This window comes from Protobothrops mucrosquamatus, unplaced genomic scaffold (genome assembly GCF_001527695.2).
Source record: "Protobothrops mucrosquamatus isolate PMUCROS unplaced genomic scaffold, P.Mucros_1.0 scaffold1527, whole genome shotgun sequence".
Taxonomy (NCBI): Eukaryota; Metazoa; Chordata; class Lepidosauria; order Squamata; family Viperidae; genus Protobothrops; species Protobothrops mucrosquamatus.
Window position 1 is genome coordinate 86,634 of NW_015387699.1, and position 12,319 is coordinate 98,952.

General features: G+C 41.1%; 1 protein-coding gene across 2 annotated transcripts in view; it reads left to right on the forward strand.

Moving 5' to 3' along the window:
• Window positions 1-1,594: 1,594 nt before the first annotated feature.
• The window catches only part of G3BP1 (G3BP stress granule assembly factor 1), a 31,668-nt gene continuing 20,943 nt past the window's right edge, over window positions 1,595-12,319 (forward strand). For both annotated transcript variants that reach the window (XM_015822344.1, XM_015822345.1), the window contains exon 1: window positions 1,595-1,683. The gene's annotated coding sequence lies outside the window, so the exon portion shown is untranslated. The remainder of the gene's footprint in view (window positions 1,684-12,319) is intronic.

Here is a 12,319-nt window from a genome sequence, read left to right on the forward strand (position 1 = left end):
TTTTCGAAGGGTTGTACTTTAACTTATCAAGATTTAAAGAAAAACTGTTTTCACCTTACAGCTGGGTTGTTAATTTTTTTTAAGCCCCAGGGCACTCTACAGGCTCTGCTGGAGATCCTTCCGCTTGTCTCTATATACAAATAGCCCTTGACTTGTCTCCTAAACAAACTCATAACCATTTGCTTACGACAAGTTAATGACTAGACAAATTAATGACCAGAAATTACACCGGCACTAAAAAAAGTGACTTATGACTTTATCCTCACACTTAAACCATCATAGCATCCTCATGATAACATGACCAAAATTTAGGCATATGGCAACCAGCATGTATTTATGGTTGCAGCATCCCAGGGTCATGTGATCAGCATTTGCAACTTTCCTAGTCAGCTTCTGACCAGCAAACTCAATGGGGGAAAAACTGGATTGCCCCATAATGACTGCTTCATCAACTTACCAACTGCAGAGATTTGCTTATGGCAGAAAAGGTCACAAAATCAGGCAAGACATTTAACAATAGCCTTGCTTAATCCCAGAAATTCTGGTCCCAGTTGTGGTTATAAGTCAAGGACTACTTGTATATTGATTGCTGTCAATACTAGTCTACCGGTAGTAGTCACACTGCAAAAGCATCATACTGAAGATGGCTCTGGAATAATATAACCCTTACTACTTGTGAACAGAAATTAAAATGGGAAATCCATTTGAGAGACTGGGGCAAGCCCTACTTTTAAAGCCTAAATCTTCATTTGAAACTTGTGGGTGTACTTTGATCGAACTTTTCATTCTGTTATGACAAACATAAAAAGTCTATTGGGGGCGTGAGCACATCGGTTGCTTCTACAGGTCTCGGCGCCCGTCTGTGGAGTTAATTAAAGGTCGAGAAGAGATATTATCAGGTCCGCGTTCTGCGACCACCGTGAGTTCAGTCGTTCAAGCCGGATCAGAGCCAGCAATACGGACTTGAGCTTTCAACGAACAAGAAGGCAGCCCAAGACTGGCTTGTGGGAGGGGCATGATGCAAGGAGCCCACTTTTCCCCCTCCCGTTTATTCACTCGGAACCGGACTCGTTTCACGGTGAGGTGCTTTCCTGCCTTAATCGGTCCACATCCCAATTCTGTCAATCATACATTACCGTTCGTCGTACTGTAATTGGACTCTGCGCCCGGTACTGATCCGTAGCAACGCCCTTTTTTACACGGGGTTTCCGAGTCTTGATTATCTAGAGTTTCAACCGTGCAGCGCACCTATCCTTGGCGGGCTATCTAGCCACGCCTCCGCGGCATCTTTCTCCTAATAATGAAGGTAGCGTCGTCTCGTTGGTCTTCGCCTGAATCTATTTCTTCTATTCCTGCCTTAATAGGCCTTTTGCCGGCAATTATTGGTTATTGCAGGCATCAATCTTGCTCCTCGTTCCCGTGCTTCCCTTAACGCTATTGGATTATTTCTTTGCCTTTCTGAAAGCTGTCCGTCCCCTTTTTTCTTGTGGCCTATCGATCTCCGAGATGGGAACTTGGCCGGCAGCTGATTGGATGTGGCCTTTCAATAGGGTTAGGCTGCGCAACGGGTATATTTACCCGGCGGCTGAGCACGCTGTTGCGTGAGGTGCTTCCCGTCTCTCGTCGTGCGTGTCTGCCTCGTTCGGAGTGAAACCTCCTCGTCCAGCTCCGCCTCGCCCTCAGGTTGGTTTGGCAGGGTAGGCCGGGTCACGTCCTTCATGGGACTGCAAACGGCTCCGTCGTCACCATCACCATAGATGCGCAGAGGGCCCGAGCGGCGGTGGCTGCGGTCCTCCTCCCCTCCTTAAATCAATCCCGGTTCGGGCTCTCTCGGACTCTACGGCCTTTTTTTTTTTTTTTTTTTGCTTCCAGAGCGGGGCGGAGAAGGGAGATGCCGCAGACTACTGCTTGGAGGCATCAATCCTGTTCAACGGCCCTGCAAAGGAGGCTTGCGGCCAAAGGGTTTCGAAGTGGCGGAATGAGGACGTCGTGGGGCGTGAGGGCGGGAGGGCCGACAACGAGCGAGCGAGCGAGCGAGCCCTTCTCTCTCCCTCTGCTCCTTTTGTAGTGCGGGAATCCATGCCTGCGGTAGCCAATTGGCGGCTTTAGCAGGCCCGGCCGGCCAAGGGATGTGAAGGGCTGGGAGGGTCGGCCTCACGCACGCGCGTGGCCGGGAGGATTGGTGCTTTCATACTGACGGGGGCGACTCTTAAGCCCGCCCCGGAGACGGTAGTTACCGGTGCCAAATCTCGCTTCTCCCTGCCCCCTTCTTGTGCCCTGAGAGGAAAAAAAAAAAAGAAGGTGGACCCGCGCCCTGAATAGCTCCGTGAGAAAGGTACCTGAGCCGGGTCTGTAAAGCGCCGCGGGCCTGCCGAGGGAGGAAACGGGACGCTAAAGCCGCCGCCGCCGCCGCTGCTCTCCTCTTCCCGATAAAAAGGACAAAAATCCGCCACACTAGCCGTCTTAGGCGGTTGTAGGGGTGGGAGAATAATAAAACGAAAGAGGCTTGAGAGGCCGGCCTTTTTTTTTTTTTTTTTTTTTTTTATAACCGTAGCAGAAATAACTGCATGTAGAGGACAATGGTGCCCTTCAATAGCGAAGGGAAAAAAAGAGGCATGGGTAAAAAGGGGGGACAGCCCTTACAAAGTGAACCAGGGTTGCGGCTTTATTGTGCTACCCCGGCACACAGCTACGAGCTTTTGTCTGTCGCCTCACGGAATGACAATTTCGTTCCGCCAGCATCAGATCTAGGCTGGGATATATATATAAAAAAACCAAAACCGTGCAATTTTGTTGGAAGTGCTAATAATAACTACCCTCCCCCCCTCCTTCGTCAGGCCTGTTTGGGTGCAGATAGCTATGCGTAAGCGTGCAGAAAATATGTGCATTGAAATCGTATGCATGAATTTTCAAATACTTTTGAGCCCTTCAGGTTTCACCTGTCACTCAGTTGTACTCTTGCCCCAGTAGTCTTTAATAGAAGTCGTTTATATGTATGCTCACTTGGCAACAGAAATCTGTGGTGAACATTGTAACTAATATGTAAACTGGGTCAAGTGGGAGCTTTATAATCTGATGCTGAGTATTGTAGAGTAGCCATGTTTCCAGTCAGTGCTATTTTTGTCTTATCAGCAGCATTACGTTTAGGAAGTGTAGATGGTTCTAAGTTTTATGTATATGACTCCTTTGTAACTTGCTATTTGGAAGCCAAAAGAGTTGTGGTTTGTACACGGAATGTAGTTCTATAAAACTCAAATACCTCAAGTTTCTTTTGGGAATGTCAGCTATGTCACCTTAAGTTAAAGACTACAATGAAATATCCTAATGGTTATTTTGATCTTTGTGCTGGTGTTACATACTAGTGACACAAGAGATTCTTGGAGCCTGGCGTAGCAGTACTTATACATCCTATTCCAAACAACTGTACCTGAATAGAATTTTATTTTGAGTGCATATGGAAAATTGATTCTTTTTTCCCCTATTGTCACAGAACATTTTTCCCAGAAAAAAAGTTTTCCTATGAAACTTAAAAAGCTTAAAAAGACTTTTACTATGAGAAGGTTAAATTTTATATGCAATAATAGGCAGCAACAGGAAAAAAAATCTAGCTTTTTTTCCTAACAGGAAAAAAAAATCCTCTTGCTGGGTTTGGCAAAATGTTTTTTTGGTAACTTAGCTTGGTGACATGCATTCTGCAGCAAAAAATCATCTTTCCCTTCCTAATTTAAAATCAAGGAATAATTTATATGAAGGGAACAGAAGAAAAGTTTTCATGCATCTGTTAGTGATGTGGTACTTTATAAGTACTTCATTTAGCTTTCCTTTGAGAATAAGTTTGAAAGGAGCAGTGGTGCTCTAAAATTACTCTTGACTAATTTGCCACAGAAAAATACTAAAAACTTCCATCTCCAACTGATTGAGGAATTGCTGTAAATAACCACCTATTTTCCTTCGTTTTTTAAAATTGGGACTTTATGTGATAGCTTCTTTATGAATACAAAACTGACAGTACCAAATGATACTGAATTTATATCCCTCTCCTTGCTGGCAAAGAATTTTATTGTGAATTCCTAAATGTTGGGAGGGTGTTGCTAAATCATTCTGTTATTTGTGTTAGTGTTGTATATATAACCAAGGGAAAGCCATGGGTGGGACATTTCTATGGAGACCAGTGTGTAGTGGGAGAAGAGTTCATAGTGGAGGAACTGCCATTTTGTCAACCATGTTGAGTTTATTCTAGTGAGGATGAAAAGGAAAGTTTTTCCTTTCCTGACATGATTATTCCTTTCATAGCAAGTAGAAGGAGCAGCTGAATGTAGTTTCTCCTATTCTGGGATAAGATTTGCAAAACTTTTACTATTAGAACACTGGCTGCAGAGATGGAGATTTCTGCTTCAAAACTAAGGCTTTCCATACCAGGTTTCCCTCACAGGTTGTTTAATCCTATAGCTGTTATTAACTGTTAAGATGTCAGAGTAAAAATTAGCTTAATAATGCATTAAAAAATCCCCATTTGCAAAAAGGAGGATCTTTCACAGTGATGGGGAACATATGATAACTTTTAGCACCTAATGCTCAGTGCAGGCATGTCAAATTCGCGACGTCATGTGATGTCTATGTGAATTATCGCGACTTTTTCCCCATTGCCGGCAATGGGGTGGGCGCGGTTTCAGTATGATGCATCTGGCCTGCGGGCTGGCAGTTTGACATGCCTGGCTCAGTGGGAAAGGCTACTAGGTGTTTGGTAATCTGAAGTCCAAAGTTCCCCAAAGGTGAATATTAAGCAGTGACATAAGAGGCTCAGTACAATATGTAATGATTAAATAAAATCCAGAAGGTACTAGAGAATATAAATGTAATTGCCATCCATGTAAAAGTACTGTTCTGATTATTTGAAAAGGCTAAAATTAATTGGTATTAGCTAAAATGAAAAAGGCTGATTAATCTTGGTATCAGATGTTAACATTAGTTGAATATAAATAACTATCTTTAATGGTAAATATAAAAATACCCTAATAATGAACACATTTTTTGAAAATGCTAATAATAGTTGTAAATTGCTAGACCTTCTTGAATTAGCTCACCCATGTTGCTATCTAATTCATAGAAATTGACATGAATTCTATGTAGTGCCCTATAGAGTTTGGTGTTCTCTCCTATTCAAAAACTACATAAAGCAGCTGGGTGAAATCCTCCATTGCCATTGGGTGAGGTATCATATTGATGATATCGAAGTATACCTTTCTTCTGCTTTGGAATTAAATGATGCTGTTGATGTTGTGTCCCAATGCCTGGAGGTTATAGGGAACTGGATGGGGAACATCAGGCTTCAGCTGAGCCTTGGAAAGATTGAATGGCTCCAAGGTTTGGGATCCCTCCAATTCAGGAACTTTGCCATCTTTGTTATAGGATAGATTTGCACTGCCCCAAACAGACTTTATACAGTCTGGGGGTCCTCCTAGACTTGCAACAGTTACTCAAACAGCAGATGACAGCCATGGCTAGGAGGGCCTTTGCACAGCTTTATGTTGTATACTGGTTCCTCCCATTCCTGGATTGGGAGGCTCTGCTCATGATCACTCATGTTCTGATCAACTCTTGGATGGATTACTGTAATACACTCTACATGAACAGTATCACGAAGCATCCATCTGGTGCAAAATGTGATGGTGTAGGCAATTATGTGTTCCATTGGCAAAACCAAGGTGCTGATTTGGGTTTAAAAGCCCTTTATGACATGAGCCATACTGTTTAAAGGACCACCTCTCCCTGATTATCTCTAGCTGTCCCATCAACTCTAGCAGAACAGGTCTTCTATATTTTTCTCTAATGCTTTTGGCAAATGTACCATACAGCATCCATCACATTCCTCCTTGCTGGATGGCCAAAATCTCTAAGCAGCTTATGAAAGCTATTTCACAGTTTTAAAATGTGACAACGGGAAAAAAACACAGATTGCATGCCAGACTGAAATAAGTTCTGGCTTGAAGAATAATATTTCAAATAAACTTCTGCTAGGTATAATTCTTTTACCTGTAATATCTTACAGTAAACTAAATCTATTTAGTTTAGTTCCCATGCATTTGGTGGTAGGAGTACCTGCAGATTATGTGCATGAAGCTGAATTCCCTGGAGTCTTCTAGAACATTTCACTCTAGATGTAAAAGACAGATCCATTTCTTCTAGTTCCTAGATAGTTGGTGCCTGAGTATGATCTTACTTTTATAACTTTCCAGTTACATATATTGGAATTTCTGACTATAGTAATCCTCAATTTACAACCATTATTGAGTCCAGGATTATGGTTCTAAGTCATGCTAGCCATTAAGCGGGTCACCATGTGACTGCCTAATTTTATTATTATTTTTTGCTGGTCATTAAATGAACGTTTTTCATTGGAAATCAGAAGTAAACACTGGAAACCAGAAACAAATGCTGATTTGTAAACAGCTATGAATGTGAGCAGTTGCCAAGTGCCCAAAATGAAACCACAAGACAGGAGGGGATGTGTGGCTGTTGAAATTCCACCTTTTTGGTGGTCCATCATAACTTCAGACGGTCACTAAGCAAGGTGGGTCTATAAAGGATTTTCTTGCTGAAGGGAAATACAGAATCAGATTTTGTTGCTATGCCCATACATTACTGAAAAACTGTTTAGGGTTATGAAGGTGTAAAGAAAATAGTGCTGAAATCTGAAGATAAGATTTGTGAAAGCTACCATGTCTTATTTTCCCTCTCAGTAATGTTCTTGATTATTGGGGAGAATGGAACAAGGTAGTTTACATATAATGGAAATTGGATAATTTCATCTACTCTGTCCCTTCCACAAATAGAAACAGTAGTTTGGTTCTGACCTGCTTAATCATGTATCCTAATTGGCCTGGAAAGTGAGATGAAATATATTGCTTCAAATATATGAAATAAAAACCAAGCATAAAGAAAGGCACTTTCTCCCAAAATAGCTTCAGTTACCAAAATTAAATATGCATTACAGTGGCTTTTCAACATTTCTGTTAAGAGGCGTTCTATAATCATTCTTATTTGACCAAGTGGGAAGCAAGTGGATGAATTCTCAGTAATATTGTTTGCTGCACTATATCAAAGACATGCAGCTCCTGGCTTCCTAACATAATTCTTGTTGTCAGTCATTTTGTGAGAGTGCTCACAATATGTTCTTCACTTTCAAGAGACACACCTCTCACGCCCACCCTCCAGCATTAATAAGTTACCATGGAAAGCTTGCATTTCTTTAGGAGCTCAGCAACTGGTGGTGTCCGGGTCTGTTGAGTTACAGTTGATAAGTTGACATTGAAAGCTGATCCTCTTCTGTGGTATAGATCAGAAGTCTTTGTACTGAATGGCATTATAGTGCCCTTGTTTCTAAATTGTTTATAAATCAATTTAAACATTTTAAAGATGATATTTATATATTTATTAAATTTATTTGCCACTTATCTCACTGTGGGGGTACTCTAGGTGGCTTACAACAATAAAGAAATGAAAGAGTATAAACAAAACAGAAGTAAAATAATAGAACAATAAAATAAAAAATGGAAAAGATGGATGGGTGGGTGGCCAACTGGCAGAGCCAGGTCTTCAAGCTCCTCTAGAAGGGTAGGAGGGTTGGCATAGAGGATAGGATGTTCCAAAGGGTGGGCACTGTGGCAGAGAAGGCTCTTCTTCTGGATCCAGAAAGTCAGAATTCTTTGATTGATGGGATCTGCACTAGGTTATCTTTGCCGACATGAGTAGGGCAGATGTGTCCTACCGGGACAAGATGATTCATCAGGTAGCCTGGATCTACGCCATTAAAGGCTTTAAAGGTTATAACTAACACCTTGAACTACCCTCAGAAGCAGACCAGTAGCCGAGATTCATGGAGCAGAGATGTAGTACCTTAGGGATCCCAAAGATCCCATAGATGATGGAATCCTGTGGCCCAACTTAAGTGTATCTTGTAAGTTTAATGAAATAGATTAGAATTTTATTTACTATGTTGAATATAGCATTATGCTATAGAAATGTTTAAGATGGTAGTAGAATTTAATTTGGCTTGTAAGCCTTTCAATTACAGGCAGTCCCTCAGTTAAGAATGTCCAACTGAAGGACAAACCCTGAATACAAATAGGCTGCCTGTACTGTCTCCTCAAGCCAACAGTATGCTGAAGCTGCGCAATGCTTTCAGGAACCACTGAAGCCATGTGCTTTTAATATACTGTCCATTTTCGTCAATTTGTGAAAGTATTGCATAGCTTCAATGTTTTGTCACTTGAAGAAAGGACAATATTATCTGCCATTTTTAGTAATTCATAGTCTGTAAGTACAAGTTCCGACTTCCGAAATTTGGGTTAAAGAAAAGAGTTAGGAATAGAACCCATTCTTAATCTGGGAACTTCCTATACTGTATATGAATTCTATTCTGAGAGCACATGTTATCAGTGTGCTGGTTTATATACTGGATATCATGGATTTCCCTCCTGCACAGGTTTAAACCCCCAAAGTGGATTTTTATGAGGTGTGTGTATGTGTGTGCAGTGGTTAGAATGCAGTATTGCATGCTAACTCTGCCTACAACCGGGGGTTTGATCCTGATTGGCTCAATGTGGACTCAGCCTTCCATCCTTCCGAGGTCGGTAAAATGAGGACCCAGATTGTTGGGGGCAATATGCTGACATTTGTAAACTGCTCAGAGAATGCTGTAAAGCACTATGGAGTGGTACATAAGCCTAAGTGCTATTGCTATTTGTGTAAAAAAGAAGCATTACTGATTGGGCCATCACTTATTAAGCTTTGATGTTCTGCCACCAGGTTGAGTTACAGTAGATGTGGTCCTCACTGAGTGACCACTCACACTTAAAATAGTGCTGAACAAGTGACAGTTATCACCCATCCTTGAACTCCTGTTGATTGCAGCATATAATTGCACAATTGGGATCTGGGCCCTTAGTGTCCAGCTTCCAGTTACAACATCAGAGCGTACAGATCACCGTCTGCAACCTTTGCTGGCTTCCTACCAGCAAAGTTAATGGGGAATCCGGCAGGAGGTTATCAGTGGTGACACCCTTACTTAATGACGCAGACTGATTTGCTTAACAACAGCAGCCATGAATGCTAGAATTTACATCACTAATCTGTGCAGTCATATCATGTTGCACTTTATGGCTACATCACTTAGTGATGGAAATTCTTGCCTGAATTATTGTTCATTAAGTGAGAAGTACCTGCAGTTTCTTTTTAGGGAGCGCTAGAATACCAACATTCTCTCGCGATTTCATGAACCTTATGCCAGACTTCACAATAATTTTCTTGACATTACTTTAAAGTTACAAGATTTTTTATATCAGAAACCAATTGCTAAGCATGTTTCCAATTTCAGTTTAGAATATCATATAACTTATTGTTTATATCTGATTCCTACAATATAATGGTATCTGTTCAAACTCAACTGTCATGCATTCAAGTGATTTTAAGTAGGCATTTGTTAAGTTGTTTAGCTTCCTTAAATATTAGTTTAACAAAGGTAGAGTTGTGTACATTAACTATAATTCCTAGCTAAAAGGATTCACGAATCATTTAGTATTTATTCTGGTCAATGTTGCCTTGTATGGGCCTTTGATAATAGATCTGGACTTCTTTGCTTACACACAACAACAGACTGCAATAGAACAGTTCAGATATAGAAGCCAGATCAAGCAGTAGGTCCAGATTTCAGCTTGTCCTAGCCAAATCTGCCCTTATAATATTGTTACAGAACTTAGTAACCTAGTATCAACATGGATTGACGTATTTTCTTTTTTAAAAATATTTTTGTATTGCTGCAGAAAAACATGGATTATGTAGTTCAACTAGGTTTTAAAAAGTATTTACGTTAAACTGTATTTTATATTGTATATTATTTTGGTTTCTGAGAAAAAGAGTAAACAGGTAACAGTTTGAAATGCACCATTCAAAAACAAATATATTTCAGTCCTTTAGTTGCTGCCATTTTCAAGCAGTTAATCTAGAATTCATTCAGAATATTAATATTTCTCATCTATCATTTATTTAATGTATATAGTCCAGGCATCTCACACGTGTGACCCTGGTTGGCTAACAAAGTTAAAAGCAGAAACAAAAAATGAATAACAAAAAAAAAAACAGTAACAAAAATCAACAACAAAAAACACAATTGGAAAATCTAGGAGAGTACCATCCAACAGTTTATAAACAATACAACCAACTTATCAGCTCCATACCTCCACTGGTCCCCAGGCCAGAACCATGTCTTCAGGCTCCTCTGAAAGGCCAATGGGGTTAGGTCACTCTAACCCAGTGGTTCTCAACCTTTTTAATGCCGCGACCCCAACCGGTCGTAAGTCGAGGACTAAACCGGTCGTAAGTCGAGGACTAAACCGGCCGTAAGTCGAGGACTAAACCGGTCGTAAGTCGAGGACTACCCAACCGGTCGTAAGTCGAGGACTTTCCCTGCCCGGGAGCACCGCACATGCGTGGTTCCGCCCCCTGTGCCGGCTGAGGCGTAGCTGGCAAGCGGCAGAGACGGAGCAGGCCGACCACCAGCTGGCCCAGCCCAAGGGAGGTAAGGCACCAGCTGGAAAAGGGGGAAAAAATGGCGGACAAAAAAAATGGTGGACAGCCTTGCTTGGCGACCCCCATGAAATGGTCGATCGACCCCAAATGGGGTCCCGACCCACAGGTTGAGAACCACTGCTCTAACCTCAGGGGCAATGACATTCCAGACAGCAGGTGCCAAGGTAGAAAAGGCTCTCGTCCTGAGTCCCCTCAGATGAAACCCCCTATATAAGCGGTACCCATAGTTGAGCTTTTCTGCTGGACCTGATAGCATAGGTAGAGATGGTCCCTCAAATAACCATTCCCCAAGGTTAGTAAGAATACTATGTTTGTTTCATATACTACTTACCCTAATAAACTTATCTGTGGATGAATGCCCATAGCTGTTTCATTGTATAATAGACAATTTTCTTACATTTATTAATTTATCTACATTCACTGCTAGTATTTTATTACCTCTTGATGTTTGCTAATCCTGTTGGTTCGTGTGTTTGGTAGGAAAAATAATCAAGATGATCTTTCCTGCCTCTGGTGAGGTATTGTGTTCACAATGAGAAACATATTGGTATTTGAGTTGCCATGAGAGCTTTTATTGTTTCTTATATAGTTATTTCACATAGTTAGCCCTCTAAGATTTCATCCAGATTAATGAATGTGTAAAAATTTAATTCTTTTCATGTGAGCAAATTATATTTGACAGAGAATTCTTTTGCTTCAATGATAACCATTTCCATGTGATTTTGAGATTAGCTAACCTATTATGGTAGAAGCATATATTTTCAAACTCAAGAACAATTTTATACCTGATATTATATTAATATTTGAAGTAGATAGTTTTTTTACTAGTTGTATCAGATACCAGTTTATGTAAACCATATTTCAAAGAGTAAGCCTATTACTTAGTTTTTGATTTAATAAGTAAGCTGTAACAATGAGTATTTTACAAGTTCTGGAAAATCCAGACAGAATTTTGATGGAAGTGTTGTATTTTTTAAACCATTATTTAAATTATAGCAACCTGAATCCAATGGGCGACATATAGCCCCCTCCTCCAGAATTCATGAAAACAGCTAAAGCATCTTGGTAAAAGAGTCCTACACATACAACTATAGAAAATAGTAAAGGCCAGCAAAGTGGTCAGATCTCTGATAGATAGAGGGCACTGTTTCACTACCTAGGCAAGATAACTTTGATCAAAATATTGATAAAAATGAAAGATCTATCTAGGTCTTTTCATAGGGTCCTATTTTGTGTGATCCACAGAAGGGAGAGGAAAGTATTTTGCTGGACTTTTCTAGAAAAAAAGAGATTGATTAAGACAGGGGTCTTCAAACTTGGTCCTTTTATGATTTGTGGACTTCAACTCCCAGAATTCCTCAGCCAGTGTGCCTGGCTGAGGAATTCTGGGAATTGAAGTCTACAAGTCATAAAAGGACCAAGTTTGAAGACTCCTGGATTAAGAATTGATCTGTTATTGCTTCTCTCGGTGTAGAGGAGGTAAAATGAAACCTTTTGTCACTCTCATGCATATTCTCTTGAGTATTGGAAGAACCTGGGGAGACTGAATGCAACCACATGTTTATTGGATCCGTGTCCCTCCTGGTTGGTACTGGCGGCTCGGGAGGGTACACGAGCCTGGCTCCAGGGAATTACAAACGCTTCTTTACGGGAGGGTGCCTTCCCCGCGGTCCTAAAGGAGGCGGTGGTGAGGCCCCTCCTTAAGAAGCCCTCCCTGGATCCAGATGTATTG